Genomic DNA, 16,786 nt, shown 5'->3' on the forward strand with positions numbered 1-16,786 from the left:
GTATGAGTAATTGATTCCTCAGAACATGAAATCTAGAAAAAAGTTACAATTCTTAAAAGACAAACCAGACACTGAAAGTGGCCACAAAATCCTGATTGGTGCATTTTGAGTGAAGGTACATTTTATGACCATGCAACCTACAAATGTTAATTATACAAATAGCTGTTAGATTTAAATGACATCAACTTTATATATTTGCGTTAAATTTTTTTAATTGTAGATATAAATTTACAACCATGTTAATATTTTCCCCTTTAGACTTTCCAGGAGTAGAGGATCTGTTCACACTGGTGCCCTGTGTGTTGCATCAGGTGTTAATGGGTTAAACAAGAAACACATGATCGATGCAACTTATCAGGCACATTCCAGTGTTTTAACCTTTTCCACCAACAGAAACTATTAAATACACATGCTTAAGAAAGAGATAGTCATCTGTTCAGTAATAACTAGCTAGATTTTGGTGCTCTTACTCTTCAGACTTTGTGGTCCAAGATGAAACCGAAATGTTCAAATACCATGTACTTCAAATGCAAAAGCTGCAAAATAAAAGCAGAACCCCTCGCTGGTGATGATCAGTTTTAGCATAAGTGGTGTGATTCAGAGGAATCTCTTTTTCCCATTTTGCTAGTGGTGGGAGTGTAGAAACCACTGGCAGCGCAACAGATAGAGCCTCGACTTTGCTGCCTTCTCTTTCTGCCAGCTATTTTTAGTTAGGTGGTGGGGGAGGAGGAGAAAGAGGAGGAGGAGAGCAGACTTCACATTTTCCAGCCACTCCTATCAGCTCCCACATCTCGAGTGCAACAGTGACAAGGAGAGAGGAAGTGTAATTTGATTCCATACAGACACAGAGTTCATTGTTATTTCTTCCTCCCAAACAGCAGTCATAATATATGCACAGCTCATTTTCACACCATCCTGATTTGTATATCCTCAGTTAGTGATGTAACTAATTAATTACATCAATAACTGATCATTAATAATGGGCAACAAGAAAGCAAAACAAAAAAACCCCAACAATTTATAAAATCTTACATTAAGTCCTTAATAGGTGCAATCAAATCAATAATGTGTCACTCAGTAAAAACCTATGACCCCTCAATGTTTTCACTTTTACATACAACAGGGCTGGAGCGGAACCTCTCCATTAAAGCTCAACAAAAGCGCTACTGTACCAAGTGCACAGGGATATGAATCATAAGATGCTATAAATGGGGTTTGGCAGTAGTTTTTTGGAGTAGACAAAAGTTGTCACCCTGATGACATAAGGAGAGGGGAAGGCAGAGAGATGTTCTGGCACACAAGAGGATAGAGGTAAGAGAGGCAAGCTGGAGGACACAGCCAGATTAAACTAATGAGAGTGAACAAGCAGAGGACAATTGGGAGGGGAGCTGCTAATTAACCCCTTGGTAAAGGGGAGCAGGGCATGCAAGTGTCCCTGTGTCTATCAAAGTCTGATCAGAGTGAAGCTAGATGATGTTACAGGATTCATGGTCTTTTATAATTTAGCCTTTAGCCTGATGCAGTAAACATTTCGGGACATACGGGCTAAGGGAGAAAAAATAGTCAGTTGGTCAGTGAAGCTATTGCCTAATATTGTTCGACTTGTGCTCATCACTCCAACATGTAGTTGTACTGGAAGTTCCAAAACGTTATGTCTACATTAACACAATTAGAGCAATAAATATAACCCCTTCCTCTTGTTACTGGAGAGTCAGTTTGAGGATATAAGCTGTTATTCAAGTGACTTAGCATGAGCTACTTTACATATTTCTCTGTCAGCGTATGTGAACAGACCATCCTGGATTACAGAGAAAGTTTGGCTTAGTAAGAGTAAGTCTAAGTCGTGTAGTTACGCAACAGTATGATTCTTTGACCTTTTATTTTGTTAATTTTAGCGGCTTCCAGACAACCCCTTTCAACAAAATGGTGTTTATGAAGGCGCTGGAAAGATGGTGACCTTAATAATTTACACCCTCCTGCATGGATACCAGCTGCCCCACCCTGTGTCTTCTTGAAGTGCTGCATCCAGTCCTGCATGCCTGACTCTTCCCGTCAACTCTCCTCTGTTTCAGAAAGCCAGTTGGTGGTGTGGTTAATTTGTTGCTCCTACAAACACTTTAAAACTGCAGTGGTTTCAGAAGCCTGAACAAACGATCACCCATCTGCCTCCACACCTTAACACATGAACAAGGCATTTATGAGCGGCGCGCTTCCTTTTCATGGGTGTTCCCTAGCCGTGTTCATCTCTCTTCCCTTTGTCAAAACACTCAGCGGATGTGGCGACAGAACACACACACTTTACAAATACAATCACTTGGTGGTTTCTTTCACTACTACTTCACTTGCCAGCGTCCACCCCTGGGCTTGAATCAGGCTATGCAATCATTTGCTTTACAGTAACAGGTTACACTCAACATCCTGAGAGGCAGGCTTAAAGAAACTGACAAAGAAAATCAAGAAACGGTCAGAAGTGGTTTCTACAGCTGGATCCCATACCTGGCTTTACTTTGTTAGGGAAAAAGATTCAGCTTAAAATGTATTACTCCACAGATCCACATTCTTAAGTGGAATATCTTGTATTATATTTTGAGAAACAGTGCAGATGAGCTTATGTCATCGGATACAATCTGATTTTAAGTTTTAAGATAAATGACAAAACTAAACTTTAGTGATTGTATAAACAAGCCAAACAAAATAATGGACGTATGAATTGAATATTACAAAAAAAAATTATGTTTTTGATCCAAAACTGTGTTTTTGAAGTGAGTATTAAGCTTGTGGGAATTAGTAATTAATCACATGACAAATTAAAATTAGCTAAATAATTTCCATTCTGATATTTTTTTTTTGAAGGTGAGTTTGTTGACAGACTTCATAAGAGTCAGAATCAGCCATTAGTCATTGTACAGAAGCACAACAAAAATCGTTTCAGTACTCCTCTCCCCCTCCAAAAAAACAAAACAAACAAACAAAACAAAAAACTAAAAAAGGGGCAAATGAATAACATAAGACATGGGTAGAAAGGTTCAGGCTGCAGTCCTGGGAGACATAAACCATTTTATTTATGGTTTTGTATATGTGTGATTATTTCATTATTGTTTGTTTCTGGCTGTGTTTTATTTTTGAATTATTACACAGGTCCAATGTGGAGTGCTCTGTACATAATTAGTTTATTAGTCAATTTATCGTGTAGCAAAATTTATTATTGTTACAGGATGATTTCCCATTAAAAGAGGTGACTCACCAGCCCTAACAGATAATAGATTCCACACTATATAAAACTGACTAGCAGATACACTTAAGTCAAACAAGAATTCTGCATAATACTTTCATTTATGGTTAAACATGCTGAATTTGGCCACTTTGCCCTAGTATATAACAAGCAACATGATGCTTTAAGTGGATATGTGCTCCCCCCCCACCACTGCTCTTGTGGTCCAGTTGGTGGATGAGAGTCCATCTAAGTGCTGTGGTGAAGTGATGCATGGTAAATGTAGCTGAAACACAACCAGGTCACAAAGGAGGCAGGAACAACAGGGCTGATGAGGCAGGATGAGACGACAGAAGGGAATGCTTCTGGACATTTTTTTAAAAGCCCCAGCCAATCTTGTTCTGTCATCTTCTACATCATACACATTCCTTCTCTCAGAGATGTCTTTCCTCCCCTCCTTACCGGATGCAAAACAACTACAGCACAAAGAAGAGGAAAGCGACTGTTGACTCTCCTTGAAAAACTTTAACTAATACTAATTTGTATATTGTGCTTGCTTTTGCAGAAGATGTATATATATATTTGCCAATTAGTTCTCATTTCAGTAGTTAAAGACGTGACTAAAACTACTGCTATAATCTATTGGTATACTATTGAAATTTCACCTCACAAAATCTTACACGCATCAATCCTGTATATCCTCAACTATCCAAGTAGCTGGTTAAAAAAAGGAAAAATGGCTGAATTAAACATTAAGGGCTTTGGGGCCCATAACCCATTTTGGTCCACTGAAAGTGGAGCATAATCCTGGGGCTACAAATAAGTATGCATATGCTGGCACAATGCTGATGATGCTCCATTCAGTCTAGGTGCATATTTAACAGGTTTTTTTAACTGAAGGAAGCAATAAATTAATCAATTGGCTTTATTTATAATAATATAATATATAATTTATAAAATGTATTTCAAATATTATGAAAATGCCAAGCAAAAGGATTTGATTAAAGTGAAATTAATAGCATGTCTGAGAAAACGCTAGAAACGCTTTTAGCTAGAGATCTTTAAGCTTACAATAAAACTTTTGGTAAGAGAAAATCATCAAGATTATATTACAGTTTGTGTAAAACTGTAAAAAATAGGCTATGACTAAACAGATCTGAAATTAGTCAACCAAGATATTGACAATGTTGAACTTTATGCCATTTTCCAATGAATTACAAAAAAGTATATATGTGCTGTGTGATAGAGGTGCAGAAAGAAAATAAATTGTATAGAGAATTATAATTCCTAGTCCTGAGAGTTGTGAACCTATTCAAAATGCTCAAAGCTCAATTTTAGTCCGATTAATTTTCTTCTAAAATTATATTTTGAATAATTCTTCGATAATTTTTTATTTAAGAAAAAGCCAGGCAGCTAAGATGCTTTATTTACTGGTAATTTAAGTCACAAATTTATGCACAAACATTTTTTGTTCAAATAAACTTATAAAAGTATTAGATAATATGGAACCTTATAGAAGTGTTTTAAATTAGAAGTTAGTTAATGTAGATCTCCAACTCTTATGATCACCAGATAGAAAATCTAAAAAAGTTGATGCATTTTTTTGCAAGCATCAAACATTTTAGTCACACACAAACACCAACATCCCATCGTTACCCTCTCAACCTGCAAAGAATATTTTCAATCTGGTATAGAATTTAAACCAAGTGAGGTTTCTTCGCTCCCTCTCAAAACTCAATTAAAGTATAGGTGTTTAATATCTGACCAAAATGCATCAGTAGTATCTGCTATTAGAGTGAATTAATCTGCTTTCAATTGTAAACTTTATTGTTCTTCCACATTGATGTCTTATCTTGGACCCTGAACTCTTGTACTTAGTCTTCTGTTGGCACAGTGGATAGAGTAGTTGTCTTGCAATTCAAAAGTTGTGATTCGATTCCAGCTTCCTCCTTTCACGTGTCTGTTCCCATTGGCAAGGTATGCAATGTTCATTTGCTTACTGATCTACACATCTGTGTGAATTCATAAAAGGGTGAATGTGGCACCAACGTAAAGCGTTTTGAGTGGTTGACAAGACTCAATTTACTACTATCTGTTACTTTAACAGAGCCAGTAACAAATGTTCATTTTCTGTTAACCCATCATTCATTGAAGTCAACAATCTTTCTAATCTAATGTAGCTTGGTATATAAACTTTTAGGCAAAGACAGGTGTCATAAGGTTTATATCACCTTGGAGTAATTGTGATATTTAGACAACACAGTGCACGAGATGGCTTAGTACATGTGCTTATCAAACCGGTATGGCTGTACCTGATATTTTAAGTAATGAATTTACTGTTAGATACTTACCATCAGTTACTGTTATGCTGTGAGCCAATAACAGAATTAGACTCTGATGTTAACCAATTAAAAAAATCATTAAAAAAGGGGTCAAAATAGGGTTTAATGATTTCAACTGCATAGGGATGTTTTTTTCATAAAATGTATATAAATTAAAAAAAATGTAGAGAAAAACTGTTATTATCCAACCCAACGCAGCTTTTGTCAAGCTAAACAACTTGACTTTATTAAGACAGCCAATTAACGCTGATTTTTTTCTTGCAAAACCAAGATTTTGCAATTTGTTTGCACACCTAATTTTCATTGAGGGGGAAACAATTTAACAATTAGAAACACCTTTTCAAAATGCCAAATTATCAAAAAATATGTCATGTTAGCCAATTCCTACTTTTTACGCTACACAGCACAAAAACAGTTAAGACATTTTTAACGTTTCCACATTTATATTTTCCCTGACTCCTATTCATTTGAACTTACAATGTGAGCAGAGTATTTTACTGAATGACAGGAAGTTTAACTACATAAGGTAAACTCCAGAGATCAAACTGCGCCAGCAATGTGATTGGTGCGCGCTCCCTGTTTAATGCATCAACTATAAACTCATGTTTCTTTCAGGAATAATTCTGCCCTGCCAGTAAAATTCTCACTGCAGCAGAGACGCCTGCGGTGCGTCTTACTAAAAAATAATGACTTAATTGTTTTAGAAATGTAAAAACAAGCAAAGCTTAGCCTGGCCGGGGAGGAAATAAAGCGGCCCGAAAGAAATAATACGCTGGAGGAAACTCTGTTCATCTTTAATGCCATTATTGGAAGCAATAGTACCACCAGTTAGTAGGACATGTAGAATCAAAATTTTATTTATTTAATTTAAAAACATTTGAAAAAATGTGAAAATCATCATTGGTGACTTAGGCTTCTGCCTGTTGTCAAGCAAGAGATTGTGCAGGTCTTTTAATGCGAGATTCTTAGTTTAGTCATGAAAACTTAATATTTTTCAAGCAGATAACTTGCAAAGCTTTCTTACTTCGGTGAAAACACAAATCTGTTTTGACAAATGCATGGTTAGAAGGGACTACATAATGGTGGATATCAGTCATTTTAAAATGACTCGAACTTCACACAATTTCAATGGTTAACAAAACAAAAGTCTGTTTTGCGGACCACACAACTTCATTGTGTTTAGCAGAGGCTTTCTTTGATAATTCCAAAATTCATTCACAAGACGTTTTACTCTAAATCAATTGGTTTATTTTTCAAAAGATTGTTACATATCGCACACCAAGAACTTCTTCATTGTAAAAGACCTTAGTCAACTAAAAATAAACCTGCAATGTAAACATGATGCCAGTTAAAAGGTTTATATAACAATTTTCATTTATGTAGACTGACGTCTTTTTAGATTGGAGTTATTTTAAGATAACAGAAATTTGCTTTTGTTATGGCCCTGACTGACGAGAAGTTAACTCAGACTAATCAGTTTTATTAAAGTAAATATGATTACAGACGTCTACTCTAGTCATTTAAGCAAAGATTGACTGTTCACAAACTCCAAGAACCACCGATTTATATGCTGTGGTGGTTTAATTGTCCACATTTTGCAAGTCAGTTCTGGTTGCTTTCTCTGTGCATCGTTTCAGATGGGGAACATATCAATGGGACTGACAGTACAGTAAAATTGATTAGCAAAACATTCCATGATGCTGTAGGCCTTACAATGTGAATAGCTTCCAACAGGCAAAAACAGTTTCATGAAAGCCATCTGATCATTTAATTTTGATATAATAAAACCAAAATGTCACTAGAAAATTTTAAACATGAATCTAGTTTATTTTAATAGGTATTTTTGTTCAATTCTGAGGTAGTCATCAACAATTTATGACTTGTGCTTGGATTCACTGCATAACTGGTCTTTTTAAATGAAAGTGAGCTAGACAAAAAAAAGAAAAAAAAAAGTCAGGCTTGCCTAAAGCTAAATGCATGACTTTATTTAAAACAGAAAATACACTCCTTTGATTGCATTAATAAACATACCCCTCCCCTTTTTATCCCCAAGCCTGCGAGATAGGAACACGAGTGTGTGAAGAGTCACATGACAGCAGCCCCACTCTTTTGCTCAAATGAGTGTGGCCTGCAATGCTTTAAAGAGGAAGAAAACTCACTTGCACTGTTATCCTTGTTATCCCGGGATTCAAGTTTGGTCGCATTTTCCTTGTGGCAGTCAAATGTAAGGGCTTGAATGTAAATAGACAGCGAGACAGTAACCATTCAAACCAGAGTGGGCACTGAAGTGCACATGCAAAGTACTGCCAGGACTAGTGATGAGCCTACAACAGGGTTACAGTATCTGAGTGGTGACAAGGTTGTATTTGGGTCTCTAAGCAGCTCTGGTGCCAGCTACTTTGACTATTCAAAACAGAGGCCTCGGCTTTCTGGCAAGTGGTGACAAGCAACACATAACAGAAGCTACAGTACAACTACACACAAATCAAGATAGAGGGACATGTTTTGACAGAATTTCTGCTGAAAGTTTTCATCTTTGGATGAGTTCATTTTCAGAGCAGCAGATTCAGAATTACTAGTTATACATTACTGCAAACAGTATATATTTTAAAGGGAGACCAACCAATGGTTCTCTCGCCTAGAAAATAAGATTAAAGGCATTTGACCCTCTGTCAAGATGGGATTTAAACCATTTCTGACAAGAGGCAGCTTAAATACTTTTGGCTATATTTTGTTCCAAGATATTAATTCATTCTAGACATGCAGAATCTGTGGTGGTTGAATGCACAGGATTGGCAGAATGCCTTTTGCAGCACAAAAATGAAATGATTTGTTGATGCAGCAATACAATTGTAAAGAGAGAAAACAAAAACAAAATGAAACCATAGGACGACGATACTGTGTTTGTTGCAGTATTCATCTTTGTGGACCTGCAACATTCCTAATCATGCCTGATGAACTCAAGTTATGTCCTTCATGTGATCATTCCGGTTTTCAACACCGATTTAAAGGCAAGTACAATCCAAAACAGAGAGATTTCATGGTGTACGATACTACCCACAATCCTTCGCAACAAGGAAGTAAATTGGACTGAAATAAATATTTAGATTTTTTTTCCCCAAACACACTGCTCTGACAAGAACCATCCTTGCATGTGCAAGAACAAGTGAGGCTTATATGTTAAGTTTGAAGATTTTTAATTTAGATTTAAACTAAGTAATGTAAAGCAGAAGCAACAGCAGACTAGCAAAAAAATCAATTTTAGGCAAGGAGGGCCAAAACCAAAGAGGCCCAAAACCGAGGCTCCAACAGGTGAACAGAGAACAGCAAAGTACCTTTAATGCACCTATACAAGTTTACATGTATAGAAGAAGTCAAAGTGTGCTAAGTGCATTGGAAACAAAGTCCAACTTATCAAGATTTACAACTTGAATTTAAGTTAGTCTAAACGTACTACAAACTACAAGACCTTGCTCATTTTTGGTAATTGTTTTTGTAAAAAAAATATTTGAGGTCAGTTGTAAGAACAGTTTGAGTCCCATTTATTGTTCAGGTTCAACATCTGTTGCTGCAATAAGAAAGATTATATTTATACTTGATTACCAAAAACTTGCGTGGATAGTTTGTACTCAACCAGTGGTGCAGCCCTCGACAAGAGATGGCTGCCTATGTTGCCCTTTGGAATAAATAATTATCGACCTACATATAAAACAGCAAATTATAAAACAACAAACGGTGGGCAACCTATTTTTGCCGTCTACATTTCCATTAAGTTTAATTTCATAAATCCAGCGCAAATTGTGAAGTTGCACTAGGAATTTCTTTTTTATGGTGCAACTACATAGTGACTCGGGTCTAACCAATGATTAGTAATCATTGATGAAATCAAGTTTGACAGATTCTAGACATTACAAAATAAATGAACAAAAAAAATGACTGCAAGGATATGGCATTTTATTAAAAAGTGCTTGTTTTGTGCTTTTCTACCACAAAATGACAACTATTTCCATAGTTTTCCTATGAATGCTTTCTAAAAAAAAAATCTGCCCAAATTTTAACAATCTGCCTAAAGCTGTTTTTTCACCCCAACGTGTTCAAAAGAATTGAACCTTCCCCAATCTGGCAACACTGAATCCTGTCCAGACATAGCTAAAACCTAGTCTTGCACAATGCATCATGGATATAGTGTCAGCCCAATATCAACATGCACTATATTCAAATTGCCAAAGATTGTTTGGAATGGAATAATCATTAGCTAATATATTCCAAGAGTTAACTAGCATTTTACAAGTTAATGTAATATTTACCCAGCAGATGTCATTTCCATTACCAGACACAAATACCATTGCCCAAAATACTAAAGGTCACAAGATTGTAGTGGACAAGAAAAGGAAAGAAGAAAATGCGCATATGTCGCCACTGATAGTCATAGCAATATTTTCTAACATTGTGCAGCTTTAGTGTGAATGTTTCTCCTCAGACTGCTTTTAGTGGAGGCCATGGACAGCGTGACTGTCTGAACCTGATCAAACCTGGGACATATTGAAAGAAATTATGAGAATACTACTACTCATGCAGGAAATTACCTACATGGCTTTTGGTAAAAAACAAAAAAAACAAACAAAACTAAACAAACCACTGTGTGAAGTAAATGCATCTTTTTGCATGCGAAGTTGAAATCAGGATGGATTTCAACGCCATGTTGATCATTGTTGTTACACTGGTTACAATTGCGAGGTCCAGACCTGTACAGGGCCTCTGCCCCAACACTCATCCAAGCCATTTATGATTGTACCATCTGTACAAGCAAGAGAGACCAGAAATGCTGCCAAGTGCAAAGGTCATTTATTATTCTCTACCGGAGATATAACAATTTGAACTGCTAGTGTTTAAAAATAAATCCCAGCACATTGGCTTCATGATGTCTAATTGGAGGATGACAAAGGCCAGCTTTTCTAAAGGACAAAATCCCACGGTGTTCTTAAAACACAAACTGCTAGAGGTTTTCCTTTTCTACTAGTTTTACTTAAATTCTGACTTTTACTATAACAATACCATAACTGTATTTAAATGTGCACTGTTTGGCTGATCCTTGGTAGTGAACACATTTTAACACCTTAAAACATTTGTTTACATTATAAAGATCAGCATAGGATTAAGTTAGTGCAACATAGAAACATACATAATTCCTGGCAACTTGTTTGATCTTTTGTAGCAATAGAAACTATTCCAGTCATGAATTATAAATTAGTTCTGTTCCTGATAGAGAAATCAAACAAAATTAAATCACTAAGCAAATTTTTGGGAATTCAAAAAAACTCACTTTAATTACAAGCTTCTGGAAATAAAATACTAGCATAAAGGAAACCAACACACAGCAAGACAATATACCAAAATACTATAAGTAAAAGTCCTAATAACCATATGTTTTGGGAATGTTTGTACTCTTCTGCTTCGGGTTAACATCAAACATAAGCTGCATATCCTCTGCTCCAAAAGTCGGATTTCCCACTCGCAAAATCAGAATTTTTTTTTTCAAACTCCTACTTCACAGCTCCTCGCATCAACAATAGTAAGCTGCGGTGGAAATATGTTTACTTTACAACAAACACTTGCATGCATCTGAAATCACTGCTACAGGTAGAGCCTGAAACTCTAAACTGACTAAATTAAAGGTGGTGTTTACATGTGGAAAGTACAGCTTAAAACATACTTTATTTCTAAGAACACAAACAATGGCTACTTGCGTGTCACCATTTTGGAATCTAACTTCAACTATGTTAACTGGAATGTAGTCAATTGGGTTTGATGTCATTCACAGCTCCGAGGTAAATGAAATAGATTTAATTTTATTTATTTAAACAACAAAATTTTAATTGAAACTTTTTCTTCTGGCTGGCAGCTGCCATTTTGACAATGGAAAAAAAAAACGTTACGGCTAAAGTTTGAACATCTTGCAACTTCTTTGCCTAAAGAACTTTTTCTTTCTGCATTAGCACCAGCAAATACACAACCAGCAAATTACATAAATAATTAGTGTATTTCAATCCCAGCAGTCCTGGTTTTAAAGTGAAAAATATTCCTTGGTATGACTGAAAGCTAGATTCCATGTCAGCATTTAGTTAAAAATACTTGAACTTAAAAAGGCTGTAAAAACAAGGTGATTGCAGCAGAAAGAAATACAGCCATTTGGCTGGGTGTATTTCACCATTAAACTTTTTTTAATGGTGAAATGTCACCATTAAAAAAAGTTGAGAATCTGCTTTAAACATTCTTTCAACATTTTTTTATTTTTATTTGAAGTTAGATGAGGTGGACAACAAGCTGTTACAACAGCAAATAATTCATGTGAATTGCTCCATCACCTACAAGTTTCAGCTGGAATATGAACATACTCAACTGGTGCTGTTTGAGCAGCGCAGTTGTTAAATGGATAATACTCACAGTGTGAGATGATTAAAAGAGTCTTCACTTATAATGAACAAGCAAGGATCACTTCAAAGAAGCATGAAATATTTGACGTATTTTTTAAAACTAGGTTTTTAACCAGTTTGTTTATTATAGCTCTGACACAAATTTAACACACTGCAACTGTGAGGCAGCTTTGAAACGGGAATTTAAGTGCAACACTTCCATTGATTTGATATCCATTATTATAAAAGGGCAGACGTCACATGTACTGTCTTTTTTTGCACAGCTGTTTCTATATAAAATCCAGAAGAAAAAAAGGCAAAGTGACCAATTTCTGAATGACAGGATATGAAGATTAGTAAGCAAGTCTACCTCCAATGTCGAGGAATAAACGTTTTGAAACGTGAATGCATGTATAAGGAAAAAAACAAACAAACATGATACTCTGGGAAGGAAGTGGTGACAGGGAACTTGGTTTTAAACAGACACAGAAGTTTCAAAACTTACCTTGAATACATAACACTATTTTCAGTGATAATATAGTGCAAAATGACAAGATGTGTAATTAGAATACTAACGTGTGTGAAATAGTTTGTGTTTAAATCATTAGGTAGATGATGGTGCAATTTTTTTTATTTTATTTTATTTTTTTACTTTTCACAGTAGATAAATTAAAATAAGCTCCATGTGAGCAAGAAGGAAAAAATCAGCACTATTACAGACCCAAGCCACATAATCCTGATGGGTAAAAGTCAAAATAAGAATGTAATCCCCTTAACATCCTGCATCTGCAGATTAAAAAATAAAAACAGACAAGCTGATGATCCTTACTGTAAAAAAAAAAAGAAAAAAAGTTGTCTAATCTGGTTATAATCACATGGTCATAAACCTATGACATTTATGGCAAAACTAGGCATGTTTTTTTCTTCTAAAGAATGGTAAACTCAGAGCCCCAACACTGCACAGATGCAGAGCAGATGTATTTAGTGTTTGATCTGTGGGTTACTTTCAGGTCACACTAACCAATTTGAACTGAACAGAGCAAACATTCACAACAGGTTCTATAACTCGATGTTATAGAACCTGGCAGATCAACATGTTAATATAATATACAATAAGCACATGTAATAATACAGCTAGAACAGAAACCACATTTAACATGGCGCAGTATAATTAGGGATTTAAGATGAAGCAGGAAAACAGTAAATTTAACATGAATATTTGTTGAAATATGTCATTTTAACCTAAATGTGCAATAGCTAAACTTTGAGATTAAGAAAAGGATAAATTTGATCAATGTATATTAACAGGTGAGAAAATAGGAATAGGGTGAAAAGTTATTTTCCTTCAAAGCTAAACTCACCAAGTTTAATAATGATTTGATAGCTTTCCTCCCCTTAAATTCACAGTACAGTCAAAGAACAATTGATTGCATTTCTAGATATATAGTCCTACGCAAGTCAAAATGAATAAAATATCAGTTAAAATCTTTAATTAATGTGCATTTACAATACTAATATATATTTTAGTTAAAAGTTTTCATTCAACTCTTATTCAGTCAAGATGTGACTGAATAAGAATTCTTCCCCTATGCTATCATATATCTGTAGTATGCATGATAGGATAATCCAGCGGCAGCAAAAAAAGAAAGAAAGAAAGAAAGAAAAAAATATTAAAAAAAAAAAAAGAAAAAGAAAAAAATATTTATTAAATACACATTTTGTACGTTTATCTAATGCGAAAAAAAATCAGACGCCCGTAGCACGCCAAGCCTGAATCCATCCGCTGCTCGGCAGCTGCCTCTCTCTGTCTGAGAAAAAGCGGTGATGATAAAGGCTTTGAACGCCATCTTGTTCATTGCAGCTGCTTGGGCCCTGAATACAGGAACCCATTCATTCGAGGAGGCGGAGGGAGGGGGCACACTGGCAAAATGAATTCATCTTTGTAAACCAGTAAATGCGACTAGCTCTTTGGGGTAAACTAGCCATTTCCCAAACAACTAGTAATCCACTGTAGGCAAGGGATATTCTTTGGATGGATCCGGTCACCGGTAAATAACTTGGTAAAAGCAACAAGCTCAGTGCATTTTTTTTTCCCTCGGCGGCGCTCAGCGTGGCTTCCTGTGACAACTCGATGCTAAGCCCACTTTCGAAACACCCGACTCTGAACTTAAACATTCAGTGCTGTTTGTTCGGTCTAAAACCCTTATGATGCCCGCCTCTGAGGCGTCTGTGACTCCATGCTACATCGTGGTGCCCATTCTTAAGGCTAGGTCTTAAAACGCTATGGGGCTGCGCGGCCCAACGGGGGCATGATTACCGTAGCTGCTAACAAGCTGACCTGCTACAGACCCGTGATCAAGATAAACAGATTGACAAAATCCAATTAGACAATCTTGTTTTCCTATCATTTAAAGAAGAAGTTCACATTAAGGTCGAATAGTACATTGGCGAACTTAAAACTGGTCTGAAAACACACAAAAGTAAAATGGCTATCATCTCCAACAGGTCAGAACAGCGGTGGTTGTGATTTTTTAGTGAGGTCTTATAGCTGTGTAGTGACATCTGCATATAAAGCAAGCCCTCGGTTAACTAATAATTTGTTTTCACACAAACGATAGACATCTGTGTTAACCGAGTGCGAACATAAATCTGTGACATATAACAGTCATAACCCATGATAGGTTTAGTTTCGATTCAGTGAAGTAAATACCGTACGATCAACTAGTCAGTTTGAAGCTTAATGTGTCCACGGCTGGAAATGCATGCACTCCTGATTTCATTTAAACAAGATTTTTATTTTTAAGTGATGGGTAAAGTTGTCCCTTTTTGATAAGGATACAATTATCGAGTTCTCTTCGCTGTTTTCGTAACACATACAAGCACCCAGATCAACAATCAAACCATACAAATATATTTTCTGACCATTGCCGGCGACTTACAATGGACGGAATACAGAATAGTGGGGGTGGTAGTGATACTGCTGGCGAAGTAGCCATTTTTAGACTTCCTTCGTTGTGAATCCATGATGCTGTGAAAGCCCTATGCGAGTGAAAGTGAATCCAAACTACTCTAGTGTTTGGTACAGTTATGCAATCTTTTAAATTAGCCACTTTTTTCATATCGCCAATGCTGCTTGCAATAATGTCTTATGAGAACCTAAGGTGTTAGCTCACAAGGTGGTATTCACTGAAGATTTGTGGGGAAAATGTTGAAAAATTGAGAGTAACCAAACTCTACAATGCTGGTGATAACTGAAATAAATAAAATGTCTTGACTGTAGCAGGAAACGAGGAGTATTCTGGTAGATTAAATCGAAAAGCTGATTTAGTGCAGTGGAGAAAGCTAATAAGAGGTGAGATACCCGGACGTTAGAGGGGTGCTAAGCTAACTGAACTGCCACACATATCCTGGCAATTAGTGCCAACTAAACTCCACTGGCCTTCCTATTCACCTGGCAGAATGGTTAGTTTATTTAATATTTTTAAAAGCTAAAGTTAATTAGCACTGTCGCTGAGGCAATGAGTTAAGTTTATCTTTCAGTGACCCCCACCCACAGTCTTGGCACCAATAACTAGCCAACGATAGGCTAACGGCAGCTAACTAAACGGAGGAGCCACAGAGCCAAGTTTAACCCTTCTCGCTCATCTTCCCTGCTCGAAAGGCTAGCCAACTACAGTTAATGCATTTCCTGAAGCGCAAACACAAGTATCAATACATGTCCTTACCCGCTTTCAGTTGAAGGTATCCGTTGTTTGTATCACATTGACTGGAAACAGTTAGGTGTTGTCTCTCCTCTCTCAGTCCAGGCGCTCAGATTTATCAAGTTTAGCCTCCGAGGAGCGGCACTCCCCGAACCCAGTTTTTTAACCCGCTGAAGGGGGAGACACACCGGCACAGAGGCGCAGGGACGAGGCGTTTTTAACCCAGACAGACGAGTCAAAGTCCCGTTTATTTGTTCCAAGGGTTCGACGCAAATTCCAACTTATTGCAAATGTCCCTTCTTGTCTTTCCCAACCGTCGTCGTCCCTTCTGTTTCTTCCTTCACGCCAGGATCTCAGTCGCTTCTTCCTCCGGCCATCAAACAGCAGAGATGGGCGCGGTAACCCTGCATTCAGCTCTGGGAAACCCCACGTTCACGGCAGCGTCACAACGCACGGCGAAGGGTCGGCGACCACTTCGACAGATCAGCAAATACTGCCATCTTCGGTAACAAAAGCACACTTAAAAATTACATTTACATACAAAAATTGATTTAAACCAATAAATGTGTTATTTATACGAATTTAAATTCGGCAAATAACTAGGTTAGAGGACAATCACACACGGAAGCAAGTTTGAACACTGGTTGTCAAACAAGAAGTTCCACATTTTCAGTTTCTAAAAGGTAGACTCAACTGTGAAACAACAAAACCACTTCACTTAATTATCAATAGTATAGTTCTACATAAAACACAAAAAATGAAGAGGTAGTTTTACAAAGAACTCAGAAATACATCAGCTGCATAAATGAAAAAGTGGAAGATTATAAAATGGTAAATTGTTACATTTTTACACCATATAATTAGAGGTAACAATTATGAATAATTTTATCCTGCACAATTCAACTAAAAAAATAAACCATTCAGCCTGAGAAGACAACAACAACAACAAAATGCTGCAATAATCTGATTTCACTTCAACTTTATTTATAAATCAAATTAAACAACCAGTACAGGACTAAATGTTGTACAGTTACATAGGCTAAAAACAAGCAAAAAAACATTAAAGCAAAAAGTACAAAAGTAAACAGCCCTTTATAAATGCAGATATATATATATATA

General features: G+C 36.4%; 1 protein-coding gene across 1 annotated transcript in view; it reads right to left on the reverse strand.

The window, feature by feature from the left end:
* LOC103151256 (guanine nucleotide-binding protein G(I)/G(S)/G(T) subunit beta-1) overlaps window positions 1–16,082 on the reverse strand; it is a 30,387-nt gene extending 14,305 nt beyond the window's left edge. The window contains exon 1 of the mRNA XM_007571212.2: window positions 15,692–16,082. The gene's annotated coding sequence lies outside the window, so the exon portion shown is untranslated. The remainder of the gene's footprint in view (window positions 1–15,691) is intronic.
* Window positions 16,083–16,786: the final 704 nt, after the last annotated feature.

Source organism: Poecilia formosa, unplaced genomic scaffold (assembly GCF_000485575.1).
Source record: "Poecilia formosa unplaced genomic scaffold, Poecilia_formosa-5.1.2 Scaffold276, whole genome shotgun sequence".
Taxonomy (NCBI): domain Eukaryota; kingdom Metazoa; phylum Chordata; class Actinopteri; order Cyprinodontiformes; family Poeciliidae; genus Poecilia; species Poecilia formosa.